This window comes from Equus caballus, chromosome 3, assembly GCF_041296265.1.
Source record: "Equus caballus isolate H_3958 breed thoroughbred chromosome 3, TB-T2T, whole genome shotgun sequence".
NCBI lineage: Eukaryota > Metazoa > Chordata > Mammalia > Perissodactyla > Equidae > Equus > Equus caballus.
The window spans coordinates 58,653,524-58,667,180 of NC_091686.1; the positions used below are offsets into that span (position 1 = coordinate 58,653,524).

General features: G+C 40.3%; 1 long non-coding RNA gene across 2 annotated transcripts; it reads left to right on the top strand.

Moving 5' to 3' along the window:
- Positions 1-490: 490 nt before the first annotated feature.
- LOC138923449 (uncharacterized) lies at positions 491-8,644 on the top strand. Of its 2 annotated transcripts, XR_011437053.1 has the most exons (3): positions 491-804; positions 2,484-4,574; positions 7,371-8,644. It is a non-coding gene; the product is annotated as an uncharacterized lncRNA (long non-coding RNA). The 2 variants fall into 2 exon arrangements; XR_011437052.1 differs by lacking the exon at positions 7,371-8,644 and having other exon boundaries at positions 2,484-6,292.
- The last annotated feature ends 5,013 nt before the right edge of the window (positions 8,645-13,657 follow it).

Consider the following 13,657-nt stretch of genomic DNA (forward strand, 5'->3'; position numbering starts at 1 on the left):
TGGTTAATCTTTATCTGCCATCCTCTGTTCCAGATGCGCTATAAGTGGGTCATCTAATGCTCACACACTCAGGAGCAGGTCCTCCAGTAGTCCTCAGCCATTTTACAGATGGGTGAGCTGCTGAATCACCCACCTGGACGTGCAAGGAGATGCTGAACAACTCACCCAAGGTCGCGTTGCTAGAGAGCGTCAGTGGCAGGTTGAAACACAGGCAGTTTCGTGTTCCAGCCCCCTCCCTTCCATGCACAGCTTCTGGAGGAACAAAACAGGCACGGGCCCGGCGCTTAGGGAGCTTGCGATCCTCTCAGGGGCTAGTGCCTTTGATATACCGTCTCCCCCTACTCTCAGAAAGATCGATTTACCCATTTTGCTTTTGTGAAAGACCTACGTTAGTAGCTGTTTTCACTAACTGGAAGAAATCCCGAGAGGATTTTTCGCTTTTACGAAAAATGGCGAAAAGTGAAAATAGCGTTCAGCATTTGTTTTGCAGCGAGCTGTTATGGAGGCTAAGCAGTCAAGCATACTGTCTTATTTTAAGCCTCCCACAACTGCCACATCAGCCACAGCAGACAATGAACCTTGACCTTTGACACTGAGGCAGACAGACAGAGAAGAAGGTGTAGACGTTAGTGACCTGCCTGCCCTGATGGAGTCGGATAACGAGATGTTAATGGATGACCCTCTTCCTCTCTCTCCTACCACCCCCGTCTCTACCTCCCACCGCTCCGACCTCGGACGACTCAGCCTAACATCCCATCATCACCATCACCACCTCTCAGCCTTGCTCGCTGCCTTCCCGATTCTGTATGTGAAACTACACTGTACATACATTATTTCCACTCTATAGAGGCTGGGTATTTATCATAGCATTCCTGCTTTCACTATGTGTTAGTGTTATTTTCTGTTTTATGTGTTTTTTGGAATGATTTGGTAGGTTAGTTTTTGGGTCTGGGAATGTCAAAAATTTTCCTGTGTAAATTAACGGTAATTGCGTCTCTGCTTTCCGCCATTTTGGCTTACAGAAGGTTTCACAGGAATCTCTACTTCCAGATAGTGAGGGAAGCCTGTACACGCTGTGTGCAAAGCCCAGCATTGATTAACAAAAGGCATTAGACCTACTAATTGCCAAAGCAAATGAATACATATTTGCAGGAGTTTATTTTTCATCTCATTGTGGAGAAGTAATAGTTTAAAAAACAGATATTGGTCAAGCATTCAGTAATTACAGTCTAGTCTAAAATGCTTATCTTCGATTATGCATATTTGTAAAATCTGAGCAAAAGTCTGCAAAGACATTGGAATATGAACCAATTTGAGCTTTATATGAAATTGTTCTTACTGTTATGGCATCTTTGCAAAAAACATTTCACAGTACTTGTGAGTCAAAAGGTTAGGATAATTTAGGAAACCGTGACTTACCACCTGTTCACTTGTTTTCCATGCTAAGAATTCTTAGAATTCAGAAGATCTCCACTTCTCAGAACCCAGGCGGTCTCACGTACCCCAAAGCCATTGGACTAGTGGACAGGATGTCTGGTTGGATGGGCTACACAGCAAAACTACCTGGTTTAATTGTCTATGGAGAATAATTCACTTTGTCCCTTTCAGAGTAACTGTCTTCATCGGATTTCCTTGTGCATTTTGTATAGAGACCTTTTTAAGTAGCCTTCCTGTTTTTTATTCATTGGTAATATTTGAGCTTTCTCCTACTTCATTTACTCTTTTTAAATAAGATATTCTCTGTTTCCTAATAAATCTACTATGGTCCTTTAATCTTGTTTTTCCATATTTTCCTACTGCTCAATTCTGGAATGTATTTTGTAGGAGTGTGTTGTATGTACCAATCCAAACTGAATATCAAGAACTCCAAATTTGCCCAAATAAAAATGGGTACATACACACACACACTCGTTGCCTTATAAATGAATTATTTACTGTATTACTTTAAAGAGCAAGTTCTTCTGGCTTATTTAAAATCTTCTTCTAAATACACATTCTTTAAAGAAAGTGTCTATTTTCTGACCTCCGTCCATCTGATGCCAGGAGAGTCAAACTTTTCAATAGTTCTAGACTCGCCCTGGCCCCAGTTTAAGCCATTTTGAAAGGTTGGCTTCTAACAGCTAGCTGTGGTAGGCGGCTAGGAGTGTGGGCTTCCCAGGAAGGCTGCCCTGGTTTGTAATTCCGGCTCTTTTTACTTTCCTGACATTTGGCCTGGGGCAAGCTATTTAATCTCCATAAGCCTATTTCCTCATCTGTTAAAGTCAACAAATATTACTATTGACCACATAAGGTTGGTGTGAAATTTATAAAATAACAAATACTTTCTATTTACACCAGTATTTAAGACTTGTTATCATTCTAATTAGCAATTATTCAGGCATTCCAATTGTGCATTACCACTGGCTCAGCCGGGCAGGGAAGTCTTATTTTAATTATAGCTAGTCGGATGGTACGACTTAAACATGTTATTCCTGTTTTCACAGGCTGCTCACAATGCCGCAAATAATTTGCTGCTCTGAAAAATCCTGAAGCACAAACAGTCTGTCCTTCCAGAAGGAAGTTAAAAGCAGAAAATGACAGCCTGGCTTCTCCAAGCTCATTTCAATATGTTTATCAGCAGAAGTTTTCTTTGTTTTCATCTCCTTGAGCCTTGCAATTCAAAGGAAAAGACGCCCAGAGTATCAGCTTTCTGTGTAAAGGAGAAACAAAAATAAGAATTGTAGGACTCTGGAGTTCCGACTTTCACTACCCTGCTGGCTTCTTTGGACACACCCAGAAACAATCCTAAAGATCATTATCCAAACCAAGAAGCAAAGTCCACAATCAACATGCCTCCTGAGTGACGAGATGAAAAGAACACTTACAGCCTGAGGGTTATTTATTTCAGGGGTGTGAGGATGATTACTTTGATTCTTTTTCCTGGCCAAAACAGAAGTGAATTTTATGGGGTTTCTCTTGATTTCTTCATTAACTCTTACCCTTTAGAATGGTTATATTCTTTTTCCAGGATTTGAATTTCTCAGAAATTTTCCTTTAAACTTTAAGTTATTGCTGGTCTTTTGCCATATTCCCTTTTAGTCTTTTGTGGATGGATACACACACACACACACACGCACACTCACACACAGTGTATGTCTCCATACACTGCATTTGAATATTTTTTTCCTTCGCTTAGTAGTATATCGTAGCATTTCCCCAAGCACAACTTTTAGGGCCTGGATTACAGAGGGTTTTTTTTCTCCTAATTCTACCTTTCTGTGAAGCAGACCCTCAAGCTTGATGTGGCAGTGTCACATCTGTGCATGGGCTGTGGGGAGGCTGGTGGAGTCTGTGGGACCCACCTGCTCGTTGCTGGTTTTCCAGCTTACCCACTACATTGCCATACTGAGTGACACTTAGACTCACACGACCTCAAGCCTGGAGGGCTTAGCTACTCAGTGAGGATTATAGTGTGTTTGCCAGACCTTTTTGGGGATGAGGGAAATGGAAGAAAGGAATGCCAGCCAAGTTTCTTCTTTCATAATGTTAAGGGCCCACAGCTCAGAGTGTGATTGCCAGTTACTCACACTCTGCTTTGATGCAGGGTAGATAACCAGTCCCACCACCCATTCCAGCCTTTCTCCACAAACACCTCACAATGCTGGGGTGATGGATGGAAACTAGACTTTTGGTGGTGAACACTACACAGTCTATACAGAAGTTGAAATATAATGATGTGCACCTGAAATTTATATAATGTTATAAAATAACATGACCTCAATAATGTAAATAAATTTTGAAAACACCTGACAATGCAAACCAAAGCAAGGTTTAGGGTTTCCATCCACGTGGTAAGAGTGAGGGGATTATCAGTAGCTAAGTGGGGTACCACTTTTTGAGAGCCTGCTATGGACCAGGCACTAGACTCAGAGCTTCATCTACATTCTCTTTTGCTTCTTGCAAGACACCACCAGATATTGTCATTATTTCACATATGCCTAACCTGAGCTTCAGAGAAGGTAGGGATAAGAGATTTGCCAAAGACTTAGTAGCTAGTAATCAACAAAACTAGGGTTTGAACGCAAGATTGTTGTATGCTAAGGTTTTGTTCTTTCCACTATGACGATCTGACTCCCAATATATGGCACTATTTTGCAGTTCTGCATCTATCCAGTTAGTTTATTTCAGTGAGTCCAAGGGACCTTCTTTTATATTTTATTTTACTTATTTTTCAATACTGCTCATCGTTCTGCATCTTTTCTTTTTTTGTTTAACAATATACCTTGGAGCTCTTTGTATATGAGGACACATCGATGAATTTCATAATTTTAATGTCTGGGTAGCATTCCATTTTTGATTGTAGAGTATTTGTCATGAGCCTTAGTTGTGCACAACGGAATTTCCTCTGGATGATTTAAACAGAAGAGAATTTGTAGGAGACTATTGAACAACTTGAATCTCTGAGACAATCAGGGAGTGAATCTCTAAAGCTCTGCAGCCAACAGCGCTGCCCCTAAAAACCTGCGAGGAGTCCATGTGCATGGTAGGCCTTGCTGACTGGTGGACTTCATCACTGCATGGTCAAGTGGGAGCCTGTGAATATTAATATCCTTTTTTTTAAACTTGATTTGGTCAATTTCCCCAGAGAGAAATTCTCCAATCTTCTGCCTATAGATTTAAGTCTGCCTCTCATGTTCTGGAAGCCATATGGAGGTTGGTAGCGGAGGGGAGTAGATTTCCATACTTGCTTTCAGTCCAGTCCCTTATCACTGCTTTCAGCTGTGTCTAATGTCTCCAAGTCCATGGACTCCATGGTTCAAAGAGAATCAGCCTGTCTTCTGCCAGAGTGGGGAATGGTACTAGCCTGGCTACATAGGGCGTGCATAGGAATATTGGACTCCTTATATTTTCATTTGCTTTTTATATAGAATCTCAATCAATGCTCCAGTTTTTAGCCCAACTTCTAACATCCCACTTCAGACAGGCCTGGTACGTCCATGCCTTTTCAATGGCAGGGGTAAGAGGTGGAGGAGCCTGATAATGAGAAATTCCTTACTTTTTATTGGCTTTTCTCCCTGGTAACAATTCAATTTCAGCTTTCTCTGGTCTGCCACATCAGTTATTATTCATCTATCTACTTTCTGGTTTCCAAAATTTTGTAGACATTTCATTTGCTCTCTTCTCATCTCCATTTTCTTTTTCTTTCTTTCTTTCTTTCTTTCTTTCTTTCTTTCTTTCTTTCTTTCTTTCTCTCTCTCTCTCTCTCTCTCTCTCTCTCTCTCTCGCTCCCTCCCTCCCTCCCTCCCTCCCTCTCTCTCTTTCTTTCTTTCTCTCTCTCCCTTTTTTCTTTCTTTTATCTTCCTTTTTCTTAATTCTTTGGCTCTATATCATTTTAATTCCCTTACTGTAGTTTAAATGGAGTCTTGGTAGGTAAGTCGTGATAAACACCATATTAAATATAGCACGTTTAAATGGAGATCCTTATTGCAATACGACTTACAATAATATTTATCAGAAAGAAGATCTCCAGCCCTGCCCTTATTTATTAAGTGCTATTGTTGTCAGTGCTCCTAAGCACATCATATGAAGTTACTTAGCTAGTCCCTGAGGAAGCTCAGGTCATTGACTTCGGCATTCCAGGACTGCTGGCCAAGCTGTGCCTCATAACAGCTGAAGTGAGTGGTAAATGAGAACCCTGCCCATAAAGAGATGTCCTGGTGCCAAAGAAAATACGATAATAAAAACATGAGCTTTACTTACTTTTTAAAACGTATTAAAAGATCATAGGAAAACTTAGATACTATTTTGCAGTGTTTTACTATTTTTTTTTTACAGCTTTTAAAAGTTATTCACTTTGTCAGTGCAGTGGTCATGATATTTCTCAATTTTTACAAACATTTTGTTTAGAAGGCATAGGGAAAATTAAATTTGGAGGTTGGGAAAGATGGAGATACTGTGGATTTATGGAAAAAGTACCCAAAAATGTTTAGATATAAAAGAAAGAAATTTAAAGGCAAAATACAATAAAATAATTCATCTCAAGCTAATTCACATGATTAGCTTAGGTGACTGATTACGAATTGAAGTTATTTTGAAATTTCCGTTTTTAGCTATTATTGCATAATGAGGAAAACGGTGAGGACTTCTGAGCCCCTGCTATGCTTGGTTCAGTCTTTCTCAGCTCCTTAACACTAACCTGGCTTGATGAGATGGTTTGATGTCTGGGTTTTATTTCAAAATAACCCAGTGGAGGGGGTGGAGGGAAGTGAGTGGGTGTACAGATTAAACAAGATTGGCTCTGTGTTGATAGTTACTGAAGCTGGCTTGGTGAATTCATTTTCTTTCTACTTTTGTATTTTTGCAAAAATTCATAATAAAATCTTAAAAGGAGAATAATCACTTTAAAAAACAGACTTTATTTTTTAGCACAGTTTTGGACCACAGTAAAATTGAGCAGAAAGTACAGAGAGTTCCCGTATGCCATCCTTGTCTCCTTTCTGGCCCCCACAGCCTCCCCCACTATCAACATCCCACACCAGAGTGGTACATTTGTTACAATCGACGAACTCATATTAAGAGATCATTATCATCCAAAGTTCACAGTTTACATTACGGTTCACTCTTCGTGTACACTCTATGGGTTTGGACGATTGTATAATGTATCCACCATTACAATATAATACAAAATAATTTCACTGCTTTAAAAATCCCCTGTGCTCCGCCAGTTCATGCCTCTCTCCTCACTAACCTCTGACAACCACCGATCTTTTTACCATTTCCACAGTTTTGCCTTCTCCAGAAGGTCATATAGTTAGAATCAGAAGTCACTTTTTAAAATCAATACTCAAAATTAAAATCAGTATTTTCCCACATAACATTTATTTATGTAAAAATAAAAGGAATGCAAATGTAATGACATTCAAAGAAATTTTAAAACCTGGCTTTCCAACAAAAACATCAATGAGGAATATGCAAAAACCATCCCAGAGAGTAATATCCCATCTCAGGAACGAATACAAACCTATCTGCTGTTTGCCCACTCAAATCTGCTTCTCTTCTCTTCATCTCCAAGATGCTTCCTGATATTCTCTTAGACTCCTTTGGATTGGAGACTTGCGTCAGACTTGCTTTTCTGGCTTGACCTTAACCCTCTCCTTAAGCCTTTACTCCCCGTGACTGACTGAGGAAAGGTCCTCGCTCAGCTGTCCCTACAGAGGAGTAGACAGCAAGCTTAGAAGTAAGACAGGATGTATACTTCCTTGCTAAAGAAGGACTCTGTTCACTCTTTTTACATTCGCAATGGTGGGTAACACAGTAATAATAAGAAGCATGTTTTTGAGTGTTAACTTATGTGCCTAGACTAATTTCATCCTCAGAACAACCTTAACGAGGTCGACTTTAATATTATCTCCATTTTGTAGGTGAGGACACTGAAGCAACAGAAATTAAATAAGTGGGTCAAGTTTGCCCTGCTGGTAAGAGGTGCATAAACTCTAGACCGGGAATTAGGAGGCCATGCTGTCCTCTTGCCTCTGCTGTGAACTGGTTATATAACTTGAATAAGCCTCATAAACTCCCTGTGTCTGAAGACCACGGGGTTGGACTAGCCCTTGATCATCTTCTGGATCCTGTTCAGCTCTGTGATTGTATGTAGTGTTCACTCAAAAGGAGACATGCCCAGCCTTCAATGAGGTTCTTTTGGAGTATTGTTTTTAGTTAACTTTTCAACTAAAAGAAGTGTGTCCAAGTAGTATATATTGCTTTACTTCTTTTCTTTCATTCTTGCATCCCCAAATGGTTCCTCAGAGTATGATTTATAGCTGAATGGTAGCGGCAGTTTGTCCTCATGCAATGACTTCTTTCTCTAGGACTTCGGAAGCATAATGCAATGTATAATTCATCAGGATCCTTTACTCTTCATGCAAACATGTATCTGGAATCCACTCATCCATCATTTGGTAATTCTCTGCTCCACTTTTGTTATATTTTTGAGGCAAATAAAAGGTCAGACAAAACAAATGTGCACCTTTGGTAGCCAGCTTCCAAGATGGCCCCCAATCCTTGCCTTTTGGTATTCACACCCTTATATTATGGTTCCTTCCCACATTATGCCAGTTGGTCTATGTGACCAATAGTAGATGGCAGAAGTCATATTATATCACTTCCAAGACTGGGTTATAAAAGGCTTCCGTCTTGGTTGCTCTCTCTATTTCTTCTTGGTTCTTTTGCTCTGGGGGAAAGCCAGGGGCCATGTCTGGAGCAACTGTATGGAGAGGCCCATGGAGGGAGGAACTGAAGCCTCCTGCTTGAAGGAGGTCCTCCAGCCCAGCCAAGCTCGAGATGCTGCATCCCCAGCTGACATCCTGACTACAACCTCCTGAGAGACCGACAGCCAGATCTACCCAGCTAAGCTGCACCTAAGTTTTAGGGTAATTTGTTACGCAGCAGTAGGAAGTTAATTTTACAGATGAGGAAACTGAGGTCCTGGAAAGTTGAGTGAGTTATCCAAAACACTCAGTAAGCAAGTGGCACTGCTGAGTAAAGCTCATAGTTGTATTTTCTTCCATTTTGACGTCATTTATCAGTGGCACATTTTCTTGGCTACCTTATGAAGGCATTTTTGTTTGGGTTAATGATATAAAAATGACTCTTGTTATACCTTTAATTTGTAAAGTTACATTGTTTGTTGAAGAATGAAGGACTGATGTGTTCTTAATTTCTTCATAGTCTTTAATTATTCTAAAAGAATAATTACTTAAGAATTGCAAAAAATGAAGGTAAATTTAAAATGACTTCTGTATATTTACGCCACACATGGCACCTGATTAGCAGGGTGACCAAGTGTGTTCACTATAGTCCTGCCTTTTGCCTGTTGTCTGGCGTAATTGTTAATAGTGCTCCCTTTCACTCTCAAAAGCAGACTATGAATTATATGCTCACTGTGGGTAGACCAAGTCAACAAATGACTAATTCTTTGTTTCCTACCACACCACCTCCTGTTTCGACCAGAGCTACCTGCTTGGCCCCCTAAGGCTTGAGCCCATCCATCTGCATTCTCAGACTTGTTCTGGCCACCCCAGGCATCCTCAGTGAGTGCCTGTCTAGAACATCTTTAGCTCAGAATCAAACAGCACTCTTGGTGCCCGTTATTCTCCTGGTAGCAAGAGCAGGCTTTGCAGTCAAACAAATCTGCTCTCAAATCACTGTTCCCTGACTTACCAGCTATGGGATGAGGCTGAATTACTTAGATCAGGCTGTTAACAGCGCTTCTGCAATAGTGGAGATGTTCTATAGTTTGTCATTGTCCAATAGAGTAACCACCAGCTACAGGTGACTTGCAGTGGGGTTAGTGTGAATGAAGAACTTGATTTTTAGTCTTAATATAACTTAAAAATAATTAGCCACGTGTGGTCAGTGGCTACTATACTGGACAGCTCAAAAACTTTTTGAGCCTTGGTTTCCTTTCTTAAGAAATAGAGATAATGATACTTACTTTGAAAGGTTGTAAAAGATTTGGGAAAATGCTTCATACATAATTGATACTCAAATTATTGTCGTATTTGCATACATAGACTATTTGCTAGAGTCTGTCATCCAGTTGACCGTTGTCTGGCTCTGTGCCTTGACATCTCCTTCTTCCTCATTGCCGCCATGTGTAATCAGTCACTGTCCCGTGTTACTGGACCTCCTCAAAATGCATTGTGTCCCATGCCTCCCTTCTAGTGCCACCATCCTAGCCCAGCTGCCTTCACATCTGGTTGATTTGGGCCTAAACAGTCCCTCTGCTTGACTCTTGCTCCCCTCCAAGTCATTCATGACACTGCAGCTTGAGGCATATTTTAAAAACACAAATATTGTCATTCCTCTCCTTAAACTCCTTCCGTGGCTTCTCAATTGTTAAACAAAGATAAAGACCAAGGCCGTTCCTGAGACAAAAAGCTGTGCAAGACCCCGCCTCGTCAACTACACCAGCCTCCTTTCTGATCAACAAGTGCAGCAAACTCCTTAGCTCCTCAGGGCTTTCCCACACACGGTCCCTTTGGCTGGCCTGCTCTCAGTCCATTCCTGCCATTGCATAGTTAACTCCTACCTTTTCCTAAGACCTCTGCTCAACAATTCTCCTTCTCAGGAGAACTCAGTCTCCTGGCAACCCAAATTAGGTGGGATCAACTCTCATTGCATGCTGCCTTGTTCCTTCAAGGCGCTTATCACAGTCTGAAATTCTATACTTATTCATGGGATTATTTTTTAAGGACTAACTCCCACGCCTTTCTGTAAACTCCAGAAGCACAAGCACTGTTTTCCTTTTGCTCACTATTGTCTTTTTACACCTAACGCAACACCTAGCTCATAGCAGACTCAATATATATTTGGTAAGTGAAGGAGTAGGGCCATGGAAAATGATGGATTTTGCAACAGGCAAACTAAACCTGTAGTTAGAACAAGACACAAATGCAAAAACAGAGGAGGAGAGAGAAGTTCAGCTTCAAAATAGTGCTTCAGAAAAATCTAGAAATAGCCTATTCACTATCAACACATCTATAAGTTTTGTTCTGGTGGGAGTGGACCAGTGGTCCTTTTAGTGCTTAGAGCTTCTAACGTTCATAACCTGGCCTGATTATGGCTGATTTTTTAAAACGCATATGCATTTTCAAATTTTTGAAAATGAGCTGTATTACTTTTACTCTTAAAAAGCCTGTGTTTGAAACCTAGGTTAAAAGATGTTGTTGCTTACACTGATAAACATTTTCAAATCCAGCATCACTTTATGATTTAGATAGTGTGAAAAATAGTGTATGTTGAAGTTGCGCTAGATCTATCCATAATATCTTTTTGCTCTTACTTTCAGAATCTTAGGCTGAAGTAATCAGAAATGACATTGAGCATGTGCTCATTTATGAAACAAATCCATTTTGTGAGCAAAGATATGCACAGTCAGAAAAAAATTATTTCAAAAAAAGCAAGAACATTGAAAACACAACATACTGGATTTGAGCATCAAAGTTTTGATAAATACATGAAAAATTTGAGAATAAAGTGGAAGCATCATTGGATGGCTGAAAGTATTTGAAAATTTCGAAATAGAACAAACAAGAAAAACCATAAATATTTAGAATAAGGTTAACATCGTATTGCTTATAAAATTGCATTAATATGATATAAAATCATATTAGAAGAATGATAGTCATTAGAAATGTCCTTCAACAAAAGTGTTTAAGAAAATCCTTAAGGCTAAATAGTAAGTGAAACAAAAAAAATATGCAGAAAGTATGCAAAAGTTCTTAAAAGGGGCTACACTTTCCTTTCGTATATGGAATACTTGAAATGAATTTTAGGTGCCTATGTCGATAATTTGAACATAAGTTGAATTAGGTTAAGGAAGACTGTTTGAAGGCCAATTGGTCTGTTCCTAAGGCAGGGGCAATGAGGTTGATGAAGAAGGGTGATATTTAGAAACAAAAGATGCGGGACCTGTGAATGGATAAGATATATGAAGGCGACACAGAAGGAGTCGTTGTCTTAGATTCTTTACTTGAACACCTGTGTAGATGGTGGTATTGTATCTCATCCGGAGAGGATGAAAACTCAAGAGGAAGTGTATGTTTGAGGGCAGAAGTGAGTTAATTTTGGAGCATGTTGAGTTTGAGATACTTTTCAAATAACAAGACATGTCCCATTTGGCACTTAGAAATATAGGTATGGAACTCAGGAAAAAATTGGGAGTGATAAAGTGATCTAGGATTTATTCATATATAAGTGAAATCTGATGCCACAGAAGTAACAACAACAAAATCTTCCAAGGATATTGTGTAAAATCTTGCTCCTTAGAGCATAGCCCACAGTCCTGTATGAAAGTCAACATCCAAGATGTAGGGGAGGAAGAAATTTTCCTCTACTCTCTAGGTCCATCTGGCTGGTCTCAGAATTAGATTGACAAGAGACAGAATAACAGGAGAAAATCAAACAAGGTTTAATAAGATGTATACATGGAAGAGACAGGAAAACTGAGAAACTCACCAAAATGGCTGAAGTCACCACCTTAAATACTGTCTTCAGCTGAAGACAAAAGATGATGTTGGGGATAGTGGTTTTGGGCTTCAAAGAGGAGAAAGGCAATTTACATACATAGAAAAGCAAATGTTTGATAGACAAATGTTTGCCATGCCATGCAGAGACAATGGGATGTGGAGAGGACTTTGATCAAAGGGGCCTCCATGTCTACCACACCTAGTTCATATTATCCTATAGTTATCTATGGTGATAGCTCCTTCCTGGAACAGGTCTTCTATCTTAAATTCTTTTAGGCAGTCGGGGGGAGGTCAAAGTTTCTTCTTGAGTCTTTTCTTCTTGAAGATAATCAGGCCCAAATAATCAAGCCAAAGAGACAGATTTTGAGATGGCAAATCCTGCTCCCCTGCAGTCCCCACCACCAGGTATTCATGACCTTGTGCAGTTTCCTCCCGCACTGAATAGGACTGACTTTATTTTATTTTATTTTTTTTTTAAGATTTTATTTTTTCCTTTTTCTCCCCAAAGCCCCCCGGTACATATAGTTGTGTATTCTTCGTTGTGGGTTCCTCTAGCTGTGGCATGTGGGACGCCGCCTCAGCATGGTCTGACGAGCAGTGCCATGTCCGCGCCCAGGATTCGAACCGACGAAACACTGGGCTGCCTGCAGCGGAGCGCGCGAACTTAACCACTCGGCCACGGGGCCAGCCCCTGAATAGGACTGACTTTATAATCAACAGGATATTGCGTAAATGACAGATGTGACTTCTGAGGCCAGGTCCTAAAGGACATTGTGACTTCTCTTTTGCTCTCTTGAATCACTAGCTCTGAAGGAAGCCAGCTGCCGTGTCCTGAGGACACTGAAACTACCCAATGATCAGGAACTGAGGCCTCTTCTCAACAGTCATGTGGAGCAGATGATCCTCCATTTAAGCTTTGGATGACCACAGCCCTCGCCAACATTCTGCCTACACCCTCATGAGACCCTGATCCAGAACCATCCAGCTCCTGGGTTTCCTAACCCTTGAAAAACTGTGTGAAATAATACCTGTTTGCTGTATTAAGCTGCTAAATTTTAGAGTAATTTGTATGCAGCAGCAGATAACTCATACCATCAGTATCAAAGGCATAACCTAAAAGCTTGTTGAAATGCAGAATCTCAGTCCCCACAGGGACCTAATGAATTAGAATCTGCGTTTTAACAGAACCCCAGGTAATCTGTATGCACACTAAGTTTGAGAAGGCCTAGTACAGGGTAAAAAGGTAAGTGTGACCAGGACAGTACTGATGGGGAGGGGGAGGGCTACTATTCAAAAGTTGGGCAGAGAAAAAGGAGTGTGGAAGAGTTTGCTAGAGAGGAAGGAGGGCCATGGGGGAATAAAGTAACCAGGAGAAAGAACTGACGAGGAAGGCAAGAGAAGGGAAAGTTTCACGAAGAAAGGAAATGTCAATAATATCAAATGATGCCGAGACATTGAGCAAGAGAAGAAATAGAAAATGGCCATTAATGTTGTGGCTATGCTTTTAAAAATATATTCCTGTATTTTAGAGATAAATTCTAAAATACTTAAGGATGAAATGACATGTCTGGGATTTGCTTCAAAATATTACAAGAGGAGAGGAAATGGTGGTACAGCTGAGAATTGATAATTGTTGAAACTAGGGGATG